This window comes from Triturus cristatus, chromosome 6 (assembly GCF_964204655.1).
Source record: "Triturus cristatus chromosome 6, aTriCri1.1, whole genome shotgun sequence".
Classification (NCBI taxonomy): Eukaryota; Metazoa; Chordata; class Amphibia; order Caudata; family Salamandridae; genus Triturus; species Triturus cristatus.
In genome coordinates, this window is record NC_140589.1 from 1,888,124,575 (window position 1) to 1,888,138,806 (window position 14,232).

The window sequence follows — 14,232 nt, forward strand, 5'->3', positions numbered from 1 at the left end:
CCTTGGTGTAACTTGTTTCTCATGATGCATTTATAGATGTGTTTTCTCTCTCTCTCTGTCAGTACATTAATTGAGATACAGAGAATATTATGACAGCTGTATGATTATCTGGATTCTGTATTTTGTACTTTATGTCTCTATTCTGCGGTTTCTTTAAAGTTGCATCTTCTCATTAAACTGCCATTGTATTCTGCCTCCAATTCCATGTCTCATATGTCTGTTTTCTTCATTTTTGGAGCAAGCGTTCCTAGGCACCCCGGCTCAAATTAAGGTGCCCCTTTTGTCCCTGACTCACTCTCCTGCTCAGTTCTGTGGTGGCTCCCGGGGATCTGGGGACCGCCCCTAGCTTCCTTGACCCGTAATAGATCTTCCCTCCAACAGCCTCTCTTGCAAGTCCTGTATTGTTGGTTTGTTGCCCCTGCCCCCCTTTCCACTGCCCTCCATAGTCTGTTGTGCTTCCACGGCCCTTCCTGCCTGCTCAGTGTGGTTAAATTGTTGCCTTTGCACCCTCCTACCTGCCTTCAATTTTCAGAGTCCGTGCCCCTGGCCTCTGCCTCTCAACAGTATCCTAATGAACAACTAGATTGCTAACATTCTATATTTATTACAAAAGTGTGGAACGCCTGACATCATCTTGATGTAATCAAAACTGTAATACCTAGAGCATTTCCTTTAGAAATTACATATATGAGAGGGTCTTATTGGCATCAAAATTATGGTTAGTGCTCTAAAAGACTAAAATAAGGACATATTTTCTGAGTTTTCAAATAGCGACAAAGCACTTTTAAATTATTTGTTATCTTTATGTTTTTTTATCCAGTTGACCACTTGATTAAATGTTGCACTTAGGGGAGAGGATGTGGTGTTACTTCCAGAACTGCAGACTTTGCAACTGGGGAACCAGGTTGAAGTTTCTGCTTCAGCTCGACATTCTGTGATTCTGGTCAAATCACTTAGTCTCCCCATGTCTACAACCAAAATGAATTTGTTCTTGTGTGATGTAACCAATGCTCATGTAAAGCACTCCAATACCTGACAAGTCTGCACTATATAACACTGCAAAAACACAAAATAATAAGTGTTTTGCACACTTCTGTCATTGGGCTATATTTGGGCTACATCTGGGTGATTTTGGGCTACATTTGGGCTCTTTTGTCTCCGGTGGCCATCTTGGGAGATTTATTTGTTATGAAGTTTCCTAATTTCCTCATGTACTGCAGTCTCCTCAGTAGGAAATGCTTTCAGTTTTTTACTTTGATTCCATCATGAAGGTATTCAGATATGTCACACATTTGCCATAAATTCTGAATGTTAGCACTCTAGTTGCTCATTAGATAACTGTAGTAAAACTACTGCACCATGGAAGTCTGCTCCTGGTATTAAAAGTGCATGTTTCAGTCTGCATGTCAGAATTTTTTAATGAAATAGAAGAGGATTTGAGAAGTCACTCAAAATGTGCCCTCATTTTCTTTCTTCAGTATTAATCATAATTTCTATGGCAAAATGAACCTCCTCATTGTGTTCCTTTTTAACCCCTTCCATGCTCATGACGGAACGGTTCCGTCATGAGCCACGGTTGAGCTGTGCTCATGACGGAACCGTTCCGTCATGACCCCGCCCGCGCTCGAACCCTTCAGCACCGCGGCGGAATTCGCCCAGCGCTGAAGGGGTTAAATTAAATGTTTTAAGTGTTACCAGTTTATTCCAATCAAGATGGCTTCAGGTGTGCCTTACTTTTGTCATAATGAAGACAGTAAGCGCTCTAGTTGTTTTTAAGAACATTCTGGGACATTCTGTCATTGGGCTATACTTGGGCTACATCTGGGTGATATTTGGGCTACATTTGGGCTCTTTTGTCTCTGGTGGCCATCTTGGGAGACTTATTTGTTATGAAGTTTCCTAATTTCCTCATTTACTGCAGTCTCCTCAGTAGGAAATACTTTCAGTTTTTTACTTTGATTCCATCAAGAAGGCATTCAGATGTGTCACACATTTGCCATAAATTCAGAATGTTAGCACTCTTTTTGCTCATTAGATCACTGTATTAAAGCTACTGCTCACCAGGGAAAACTGCTGCTGGTATTGAAAGTGCATGTTTCAGTCTGCATGTCAGAATTTTTTAATGAAATAGAAGAGGATTTGAGAAGTCACTCAAAATGTGCCCTAATTTTTCTTTCTGCAGCACTAATCATACTTTTTATGGAAAAATGAACCCCCTCATTTTGTTCCTTTTTAAATTAAATGTTTTAAGAGTTACCACTTTAATCCAAGCAAGATGGCTTCAGGTGTGTCATACGTTTATCATAAGTAGGACTGTTAGCGCTCTAGTAGTTCTTTGGAACACTCTGGGAAGCTGCAGTAGAACACAAAGGAATCAACTGACAGTCTCTGCCCTTGTTGGATGTACATGTTTTACTGAGAATGTCAGACTTCATTCTCACATGACTGAGAAAGATAATGTGAATTTACAGAAAATAAGCTCTCAGTTTAGCCTATAGATCACCTTCCAAACCTCTGTGGTAAAAGCATGAGAAAATATTTTTCTCTCAATCATGATATCCCAGCAGAAGGCTTTTTCACATGGTGAAATCACCTTAGAACATACCACAATTCCTAAAATGAGTATGGTACCATCAACAAATGATTTATAATGAAACTAAAGTCTTAAAACCTTCTATTAACTGCAATGCTTTTTAATGAGGTGCTATCATGTATATTGGTCCCAAGATGGCTGCCAACACTTCTTGGATGAAGTGCTGACAGCCAATCAGATCTCAGGATGAGATGTGTGGTTAGGCTCCGCCCACATATATATATGCTTTTAAATGCTATTTTCTCAGGAAATACTGAACAGATTTACACCAGACCTGCAAAAGGCACTTCCTTGACCTTATGGCTACCTCTCTGCCAAATTTCAAGTAATTCTGTTCAGCCGTTATGGGTTGTAGCTGTGTCTAAAGGTCCTATGGAAAAATGCATGGGGAAAACGCGTTTTGGGACCCCCCTTTTTTCTCGGCCCCTGCTTGACGAATCCCTCCGAGACTTTCAGGGTAGGAGCGGAGCGTAGCGCCCCACCTATTTTGAAAATTTCGCGAGGATTCGTCGACCGGCGCCAAAGTTATTCCAAATAGAATGTTGCGGATTTCCTATGGAAACAGGGTCCTAACTATATCTACCTACTGGCGACCGCCAGTAGGTAATATATATATATATATATATATATATATTATCAAGCGGAAGCCCCTTCCTCCCACTCTGGGGACCACTCCCTACCTATTATTATTAATGTATTTTCGATTGGGTCAGCCAGCCTGCAAAGGGTGGCCTATCTGTTGTTTATGGTTATTGGTTACACAATCAATGAAAGCAAAGTACCCTCTGCAGTAGCGGTTGGTGGTGGGAGTGCTGGCGGGCGATGACATGGGGAGGGGCAGGGTGGGTGGCACTGGCGAGTAAACTGTGTATTACGGCCAAATACAGGTAATCAACATAAAAATAAATAAAATTATTTTCATTGTGCGCACTGCACCGCCGAATGCGATGCTGTGCGTGCAACATTTTTTTTTTTTTATATATTGTTTAATTACCTGTGATTGTCCTTAATCCATAGTTTACTATCCACCACCCTGCACCTTCCCACATCACCGCATGGCAGCACTCCCACCACCGACCGCTACTGACCTGATGTCGTATTACCATCTATAATATGAATATAAGCAATGATCATTGGATCAGATAAATAATCAGCCTTTTTGTAGTACCCAGGGCAGGGTGTAAGTGAAATTGATCATTTGCCCTCATGTAACAGACAGAGTATGGCCAGTGCCACCGACCGTAAGGCGTCATACACAAATATGAGCTTCCCCACCTGCAGACAGTAGTAGTAAATAAAACTAACGTGAGTCTGCATCATGTGGCTCATATCTGTTTCTCTTGGGTGCAAGCTTAGCTGACAGAGCTGGCATGCCGGCTACAACAAGGTTATGTAATTGCGCTAAACTACAGATAAAAACAACACGACTGGTGTACCGGAGTACATAGTACGATTAAAATGTCGGAAACTCCCACAAATGTTAGAGTCCAAGGAAGTAGGAGTAGAGATACTTACCACCAAATCACAAATGTTATGAACTGTACTTGCTAGTGATACTGTGACACTATGTGTTGAATGATTTTACTGTTTCTGTTTTGCTAAGAGTATTGGCTACAACATGTTCTTTTTCTTTCTTGATATAGATACTCCTTCCACATCCACACCAAAACCATCTCAGAAGGAGTTGGCTGCCAGGGCCCGGTGCCGTAAACTGGAGGCCATTTGCGAAGAATATCGCCGGCTGGTGGCTCAGGCGGAGGAGGGGGAGGTGGCTGCAGCTGCAGCCTCCTCCAATGCCCCAGGCCCCAGTCAGGCCCTACCTCCAGTTTCACAGCGCCGTGGTCTGGCAGCCGCCCGCCGCCGCGCCTCCATCTCAACCACTGCTGCCCCCGACCCTGCATGTAACTGCAGGGCATTTCGCCTCCAGCTGCTCCGCCGGATGGCCCGCTTCGAAGAGAACCTAGAGGAGTGGGTAAAAATCCTGGTGGACAAACACCTGAAGGCCCGCCGACTATAGAGGACCTTGTCATTTGCCCCTTTTTTAATTCCTTTTGTTGGTGGGTGGGCTTTTGGGAGTTGGGGATTCGTTCGAACATTGTGACTCTTGGACTTTCGTTTTGTTTTGTTGTGGACATTGGTTGGGGTTAGGGAGGGGGGTGGGTAAGGTCAGAGTGGGATAGTTTGTTTTTGTTAGGGATATTAAATTTTATACTATTTACTTATATGATGTTAATGTTTTGTGGTGGGTTACTGTTTTCCGAATTCAATCTAAGTTACATGGTTTGTTACTTTTTTTCCGTGCTGCTGCATGCCCACAGCCAGTGTTTGATTTCAAGATCTGCCGATTTTGTAACACACAAACCGATAGATGCAGTACCCCTCACTGAGTTAAGTTTAATTGTCATAAAAGTACTGTCAGTCTCTCCTCCTAGTCCATACCTCCCTCCAAACTTATCTTACCTGTGATTGATGATGAAGTTCGGCACACTGATGGCTTCATGGTTGGTTTCCCAAATGAACGGAGAAGATGCCATTATTGTTGTGTAGTAGTAGACACTGGCAATAGCATTTGAAAAAAGAAAGAGAAAGTCACTTGACTGAGAGACTGTGGGAGAAGTAGTAGAACAAAGTAAACTATAGCATGGGTGGGCAAGCAGAAGAAGATCCTTGCCCTGCCTTAGTTGAAATTCAATTAGTGTTGCTTTCACCACATCTGCCCCAGCAAGCGTGTGATCAATTGTTAGTGTACATTTAATGTAGTCACATCACACCTCAATATAAATCACACAGCCCGGGGAAGAGGGTTAGGGATTGATGAATGGACGGGAAGTGGGGTTTTGGGAAAGGTTTGAGAAATAAAAACAGATAATATGCATGGACACAACAAAAGTAAAACACAACCTTGTAAGACAACCATGATCCATTATCAAAGAAATCAAAGTATAAAGTGAGAAAAAGCAAATGCATGCGTGCTGAGGAAGAGAACTTGATGGTTAATGATAATGAGTTGTACTTACTAACTACTATTACCCAATGAGACAGTACAGGGAAGAAATTATTATTATGAAATTTGCCTTGCCTGTCTGCCTGCCGCCCTCAGAGCTCAGACCGAACCAAATTACATGCTGTAACGGGCTTACTTTTATTTTTCAAGCTAGAGGGGACCCTGCCAACTACAGACCGATTAGTTTAATCGACGTAATTCAAAAAGTGGTTGGCAGAGTCCTCTTGACCAGGATTAAGGAGTGGATAGACGAGGAGGGTATTCTGAGCCACCTACAAGCAGGTTTTAGGGAGGGAGTAGGTACCATTGACCAGGTCTTTAGATTCTGTATTATATACTGGAAATCTGTGGTCATCGAAAAGGCAGCCTATATTTGGCATTTATTGATTTAAAAACAGCCTTTGACCTGGTGCCACGTTCACAGCTGTGGCAGGTACTGCATGACCTGGGCATCCCTCCCCTAACTCTGGACCTCCTGAAACGTCTCCACGTAGGCAATTTTGCTAAAGTCAGGTGGGGACAACAGGGGCAGCTCACAGAGAGGATTTCCGTCGAGAAAGGTGTGCGCCAGGGCTGTGTCATGGCCCCGACCCTGTTTTCTCTCTATATAAATGGTGTGGCAGACTATTTGAGAGACGACAGGGTCGATGCCCCAACCCTGTGCGGGGAAAAAATATCTACCCTACTCTTTGCTGACGACACTCTCTTGATCTCGAAAAGCCCTATGGGCTTACAAAGACTGTTGTCCCGCTTCTCAGAGTTCTGCGACTCCAGGGGGCTGCAAATAAACACGCTGAAAACTAAGCTGATGGCGCTATCTCCCTCTAAAAACTTTAGGAACAACATCAAGCTCAATGGTACATCTCTTGAGCTAGTGGACGCTTTTGATTATCTCGGAGTGAGGGTAAATAACAAGCTTAAATGGGCTCCGCACCTCTCAAAAATGCTCCTTGTCCACAAAAGAGCTGCAGGTGCAATTTCGAGACATCAGAGGCTCTCATATAGCAGGCCGATAGCGGCGGCTGTTAAAGTCTACGAGGGGAAGGCACTGTCTGCAGCGCTCTATGGGGCGGAATTGTGGGGTTTCGAAAATCTGTCAGAGCTACTTAGATCCGAGAACAAGTTCTTTAGGGACTTAGTCTCGCTTCCCCTGTCCACCCCGCTGGTTCCACTCCGTAGTGACCTTGGCAGACAAAACATCAGTAATATGGCAAGGTTGCGCCCTATACTATACTGGGAAAGGATTAGAAGATCCCCTGAACTCCACCACTTTGCCGCTGCCCTGGACGAGATATTAAACCTGGGAGCAGATCATAAGATTCCATGGGTATCAAACTTGAAAAAACATCTGCAGAAGATTGGTCTGGAAGAAGCCTGGGCGAGCCAGGTTCCCCCTCCCAAATTTACGATAAAAAAAATCTATTGGGATTGGGTTACGGCCGATACCCTAAGAAATCAGGAGGGTGTGCTTACTGCAAACTTCCTGGATACAAAACCAGCTCCCAGCCTGGAGTCCTTTATGGACCTCATTGAATCACCTGAAGACAGATCCCTATATCTCAAATTGAGATATGGTACGCTCCCACTCTATGATTTTCAAACCCGCTGGAGTAAGGTCATCATGCACTCAAAAGGCTGCCCAGGGTGTGCCTCGCCCACAGAGTCTATTGGCCACTTCATGTTTGCCTGCCAGGCGTACAGGCAACCAAGACTAAGGTGGCTTAAACCTGTTTGCAATAATTTGGGTGTAAGGTCCGCTAGGGTGGCACTGCGCATCTTGACCTACGACACTACTGTCCCTAGTGTAATCTGTGGGACTGCCAAATACCTGGGATGGTCCTGGCGATTAAGACGCAGGTTGCTCAAGGCGCACCACCGACAAGCTAACCACCCACTCCCTGTTCACTTTATCTACTACAGGGTATTTGTGAAATTGATACGTGTATATACATGCTGTTTTTTAGTCTTTTTAACCATGCATGGATTGAAGCCACTTGTTGTAGTATATTTCTAAACTGTTCTTATCACACATTGCACTGCACTTTTATGATATTTTTATATGTCGAATAAAGTACTACAACAACATTTTTCAAGCTAGCAAAGGAAATGAAAAAATAGTTGTAGGGATCAATTACCAAACAAACCACAACACACAGTCGTAATGATTGAAGAGAAAAAAGGAATCAAATACATTTAAAGACGAATGATGATTGATACTAAAGTTACTGTATTATCCTGGTCCAAATGTGAAGTTGCATCATTCTCGTCCTTCCTCTTGGTCCTCCCTTCCATGGACACTCCGCACATCAATCTTGGGTACCACTGCCTGCCTGATGTGGATTGGTAAGGTAAGTGTGAGTTGTTTCTCCCACTATAGCACAGGTTAAAGGCCGGCCTGTAAGTGTAGATGGAAAAACAAACGGGGTATTGAAAAATTACTGCATTTAAAACAATAAACTCAATTACAGTGGAGTGCAAGAAGAGAAGACAAGACTCTGGAGAGAACACTTTCAGACTGAGGCAGCTTGGATAGGATACATAGTGTCTACTCTACAGCATTAAGCTACAACAACAACGGGACAGGACTCAGGAGCCAGCACAGCCACAGAACAGGAGAACCGCAGCACAGGCCAGGCACCCTACCCCTTACTTACATTTTGACCGAGCCAGACAAATGTCATATGCACTGCAGCAACCTAGCATTTTCCAAATGAAGTGACTAAATCAATGCGCACTGTCCCTCAAACCACTGCACTCTACTCCACTCCACACCACTACACGGACATCTAGCCTAGGTCTGATGTGGTTCTTGTTCAAACTGTTTACCTTTTAATTCAGCCCATGAAACGCAGTTATTCCATCAATTATCTCTGATCCAACAGACTGTGTGCAAAGATAGTATGCTCAGCAGCATCATGATGATGACCGTGTGGTACGTCTTCTCCAACACCAACTCAGTCTGTAGTGACTGATTGAGTTTATAATATATTCCAAATTACAAAATTGCAACGGATATTGGCCGGAACCTGCAGTGGTAGGAGTACAATGTGGTTATTATTAAGCAACAAGGAAACATGAACTGTCACCTCACCTGAGTCACTTTTACTTTGTCGATAAAGTAGTATTGTTCTACTTCATGCACATTCATTCGTAGTCAGCCAGCATCCAATGCAATGCATGCCATCATTCACAATAGTCACCTTAGTGAACTTAATTTCAAAAGACCCTAGAGAGAAAATATTTATCACAGTTCATTTTTTATTCATTTTTATGCATTCTTTTTTGATTTCAATGCAACCAATCTTTTATATATACAGAAAAGAAAAATACATTTTCATTTATACACTGGCAACACAAGACTACTGTCAATTTGATACACATAGAAAACAGTACTTGGAACAGAACACTTGGAAACAAAATGGAATATAGCTGGAGTCACGTTTCACTTCTTATGGCGGTACTGTTAGAGGTAACCTGTATTGTACTATTCTCCATCTCCATCCAATGTCTGACTTGCTTGAAATGTATTTAGGGAGAGTAAGGAAGATGGAGCAGGACCCTGAGGAGTGGAGTGGACAGTTATGCACAGACGTGCAACTACAATAGGGAAATAAAAAGAGGAGACTGTTGATGGATTTGTTGTGATTAGATTTTGAACCAGGAAAACAGATACAGAGTCACACACACCTAAAGGAAGGGAGAACAATTTGAAAACCTAGTTGTCAGGGAAGAGGAGCTCGTCCTCAAACTCTGGTGGTTCGGACAGAAGTACGTCCAACAACCCACTACTTATGTCATCAACGTCGCTCTCCTCTTCCTGCTGTGATTCACGTATTTTGTACTCCGGTGGTATAAAGTGTCGATTAATTTTGATCATGGTTAACCTCTCAACGCTTTTGGGTGAGAGACTGGTCCTTTTGACAGTAACAACGGCACCAGCAGCACTGAAGAGAGACTTGCAACAGGGCAAGCCACATACTTTATCGTCAGCCTGTTGAGCACTGGCCATTGGCTTCTTTTCCCATACCAATACACCAATGGGCTTTGCTCCATGAAGACCTCTGTTGTGTCATCTAGATAGGCCTGAACCATCCACTCAATGTTCAGGGGTGCTCCGATTTGCTTGGCCTCTTTTGCCTTTGCATCAGTCATGGACGTACAATACCCTTTCCGTAGAAACCAATCACCTGCCGTTTTTTTAAATGTGCCCGATGATCCTGTTGGTGCTGTTGATGTTATTGCTGGCAGTGTTGTTGACTGCTGGGAGGCAAACGCACTGCTCTCGGCCTCTGAAGTAGTGTAGTAAGGACTCCCTTAATACGTACATACATTGTTAAGTTAGCATAACCACGTCAGAAGTTAGAAAGCCATCTTGCTGCTTTTGCACACGACACAGTTTTGTCTCACACGAGAGCAATCTGTTGTTACCATCCCGAGCTCTGCGAAGCGACCTTGGTCTGCACACGATGTGACAAACAGTCTGAGTTGTTAGACAATGCATGTTTTCCACTCTAGGTTGATCGACCCACTATTTAGTCATAACACACGAGCAGCTGCACATACCTGAAAGTTGGTGCTTTTAATATCACGGACATCATGTTTATTATTCAGACCGAAGACGAGCCTTCCTGCGAGAAGACTCCTGATGCTCCTGTGATGTGATTTCACTAAGCTGATCTTTGAGGTATGGGGTCCCCTATTCAAGCCTAAGAGACCTTCTGTTAGTCTAATAATAATATTAGCTTCTTAGTAAAGGGAAGGTGGTAGTATCCACTGTCATTATAACATGATCACCCCTTTTATATTCTATGGAATTGTAACTATGTTGATGGTTTTGATTTTAATCATTTGTCTGCTTGTATTAGCCAAAGTACTGCATATTAGGACACGTGGTCTATAAAAATAAACTCTTTTTATTTTCACCGTGTCTCTGTTGATTCTTGTTGTGGACTGATGTGAGAATAATATACGAACAGGTATTTCCGATTCCCACCATTCCTGAGTATGTACTGAGTCGCGTGTTCTGGGTTGTCTTTTCATTGGGACCGCCGAGCTAAATCTCGGATAACGAATGGGACACTTATGCTAGCCGGATAGTGGGTTCTGGGTTCTGAGGTGAGTTTCTGGTACACCACAACTCACTGAGGTCCTGGGGTTCTACGCATAGTTCTGTGTATAAGCAGAATCCCTGCAACAGTAGAACTTAACTCTGGGTGCCCTGCAGTACTTTTTCTGCCCTGGGGGGGCCTCTAATTAAGATCTGTTCGTTTTCAAAGTCAGTGGCTTCCTCAGCTATCAAAGTTTTGTACCGGGCAACATCCACTTCTGATAAAGGAATTACTTCATTACTGCGCAGCAATAATTTGTAACGTGGATCCAAAATTGAGGCAGTAATGTAATGTGGGTGTGACACAATGTTATTTTGAATCCTTGTATTGTCAGATAAGCGAGCGACTAAGGTGTCTGCCAAATAATATGCGTCTACTTTGTCATCCACACCTGCGTACATGTCTGACACCTCCTTCAGCTCTTGCTCTAGCATGTACAACAATGGGATAGCTTGGCCCATAGTACAGTCCTCCCTGCTCACTTCACGTGTGAAGACCTAAAAAGGAAGTAGCATCTCTGTCAGGCATTTGACGAGGTCCCATCGGGCCATCTCCACAGTCATGCCTTTCACAGTAGGATCTCCTGACCGTTTCATGACATAAGCATTAAGTGGTATGTACTGCTCAAACAGACGCTCAAGCATGTAATACATTGAGTTCCAGCGTGTTAGCACCTCCTGGATGAGTGCTTTGACTGACATTCTATGCTCACGTTGAATGACCCTCAGCTGCTTCCGGGCTTTAAAAGACTGGTTGAAATGTGTGCATATTCTTCTGCAGGTGGTCAGTAAGCTGCTGACATTGCTTTCATTTTTCAGAAAGTCTCGAACAACAATGTTAATGCAGTGTGCCAAACATGGGACCCTGAAATAGCCACTATCTTTCATGGCCCTAAATACATTACTGCCATTGTCCGTGGCAACAAAACCAATGGTAAGCCCTCTTGGTCTCAGCCCTTCAAACACCTTTCTGTTAAACTCATCCAAAATGTTTGCAGCAGTATGAGATTTCTCCATAGCAAACATGGCTACAGTTGCATGTTTGCGAGTGTATTTAAAAATCTCAGCGGTGTCAACAACACTGTCAGATATCTTATCTTTAACACCCGAAAAAGAGACCCAGTGTGCAGTGATGCACATGTAATCAGTGGCTTTGCAACTGGTCCACATGTCTTTTGTCAGATGTATACTCTGAACAGCACTCTGTTTTAAGGCTTTTCTAAGCAATTCCAGCACGTCGTGATGTAGTGCTGGAACAGCAACTCTTGCGAAATAGTAGCAGCTGGGAACTTTCCATTTTGGGCAGATGGTGGTCACTTTTAGCCAGCTTCGCATTGTACAAACGTGCTATTGGGTGGTTGCGTTCGTACTGCCCCTCCGGGCTAGTAAACATGCTAAGAATGGTAGGCTGCATGGTATTCCTTCCTGTGGTCAACGTCGCACTTTTTGGGCCAGCAGTACTCCTTGGTGTCTCAGGCTGACAATTACTCTTGTGCCAATGAGATGTGGCTGAGGATGTGGGCGTTACCACTGCAGTGCTGGGGACAGGGCTACTTTGTGTACCACTACCACAGAGAATGTCTCCCTCTTCTTCCTGTTCCACCGTGAGCAGACTTTCTACTCGTTTATGCCCAACAGCAATGGTTCCAGTTTTCATGCGACTAAGGTGCTCCTCCCACTGGATTGCGTGGTGTTTTTTCAGATGGGTCATTTGGCCTCTGGTACCATAGTTTGTACCAAGCTTACCATGACTAACAGAGGTATGACAAACGGAGCATATAGCAATGTTCTCCTCCTTTCCGCTAACCGTAAAGAAGTCCCACACTGGGGATCTTAACTTTTGTCTCCTGCTGGAGGTGCCACTCCCACTTCCAATGCCAGATGAACTGGAGGGTGTGTGTTGAATTTGACTCTGTGCAGTACCACTACCTACTTCTGCTGAGGTGGTGCTTGTGCTGGATGTAGGACGCTGCCGGCCATTTGCTAATGTAAATATGGAAGCTGGAGTTCATGTTGGTGTTACCTGTGTTGGAGGTATGCGTGCTACATCCCTCGCAGCCATTTTGGATAGTGTAAAAATGTTGATCTCCATCTCCTCAGGCCCGTGAGTGATGTTTGTGATGACTGGCTCATCATCATCATCATCCTGCTCTTCTACATCAACCTTCATAAGTGTAAGGATTTCTGGAACCTTCCTTTTCCCATGCCTGCTCTTGTGACGTGTTTCCCTCTCAGACTCAGTTTGTGGCTTCCAAGTGGCATCAAGATCAACAGAAGAGGGGCTTGGTGAAGAACTTGATATACTAACCCTCCTTTTCCTTGCTGGGGATTTGGAAGCCAATGGAACTGCTAAAGGAGTGGCTACCTCTTCTTCATCTGCATGGGGCTCAATTTCCTGAACTGCCTCTACTTCGGGAGGAACTACAGCTACTATTGCAGGTGGTGGTTGCAGCTGTTGACCACTTATCTGCTGTGTTCCCTCCTGCGTTGATTGTGTACTACTTTGAGATAGCGATAAGTTTAGTTCAGGCTCAGCATCACTGCTTTCCACCATAAGGCTGGCTACCTCTTCCACACTCATCTGCTTGGGCCTGGGTTGGTGGGTTGGGCCCACTGATGTGGAGGTGCTGCCCCCAGCTTGGCCCCCCGACACCGCTGCTGCAGGCGTCATTTTTGGTGTCCCAAAAAAGGTTTTGGGAGGCACACCAGACTTAAATAACACTTCCTTCTTCTTCTGTTCCTTCTTCTCCATGGCAACTTTCTTGGTACCGGAGGACCTGCTACCTGCTTTCTTTGGGGGCATCCTCTTCAGATGTCAAAATAGCACTCAGTTGCGCAAGTTGCAGAGATGCCTGGTCAGGTCACTCACACGTAACGTACAGCAGCAGGACGTCGGTCTGGCACCACAACGGTCGATGATGATGACACACATCCTCTGTCTTTTGTGCACCTAAAAGCAAAAACGGCCAGAAGAACATCAGTCAAAAGATCAATAATATAATATATAACTTCTTATTGTCTAGTGGGTGGTCACAATTATTAAATTTTATGAAGTCAGTGAACAACAACAGTATAGCCATTTAAGAGACTGACAAGGCCAGGGCTCCTGGTGTACTTGTACTGTGTACACTCAGGAAGAAGAATAGCAAAGAACAAAAACATAAATTTAGTGTAGCCTGTTTGTCCTAAATAAAAATGTGTGCATCTTATGGGATTGATGCAGCATGGCCATCACACGTGGAAGGCTACTGTACAGCCATGAATATTGATCAAGATAATCTTTGCATGTTGTGTGTAGTATAAGATACGTGTAGACAGCAAATAACTTTTCAAAAAAGCTCTCTAAGCAGAAGAGGGGTCTCTCATCAAACGCTGTGGAGAGGATGACTAAAATGGGTGGTGTCCTCCAACTTTTACAATGGGAAATGTTATGAACCAATCAAATGCTTTTTTTAAAGGTCACATGGCAATCGCGCACCGAGCGTGCAAGGAGGCCGCACCGGACGTGATTTTGAGAAAATATAAGTT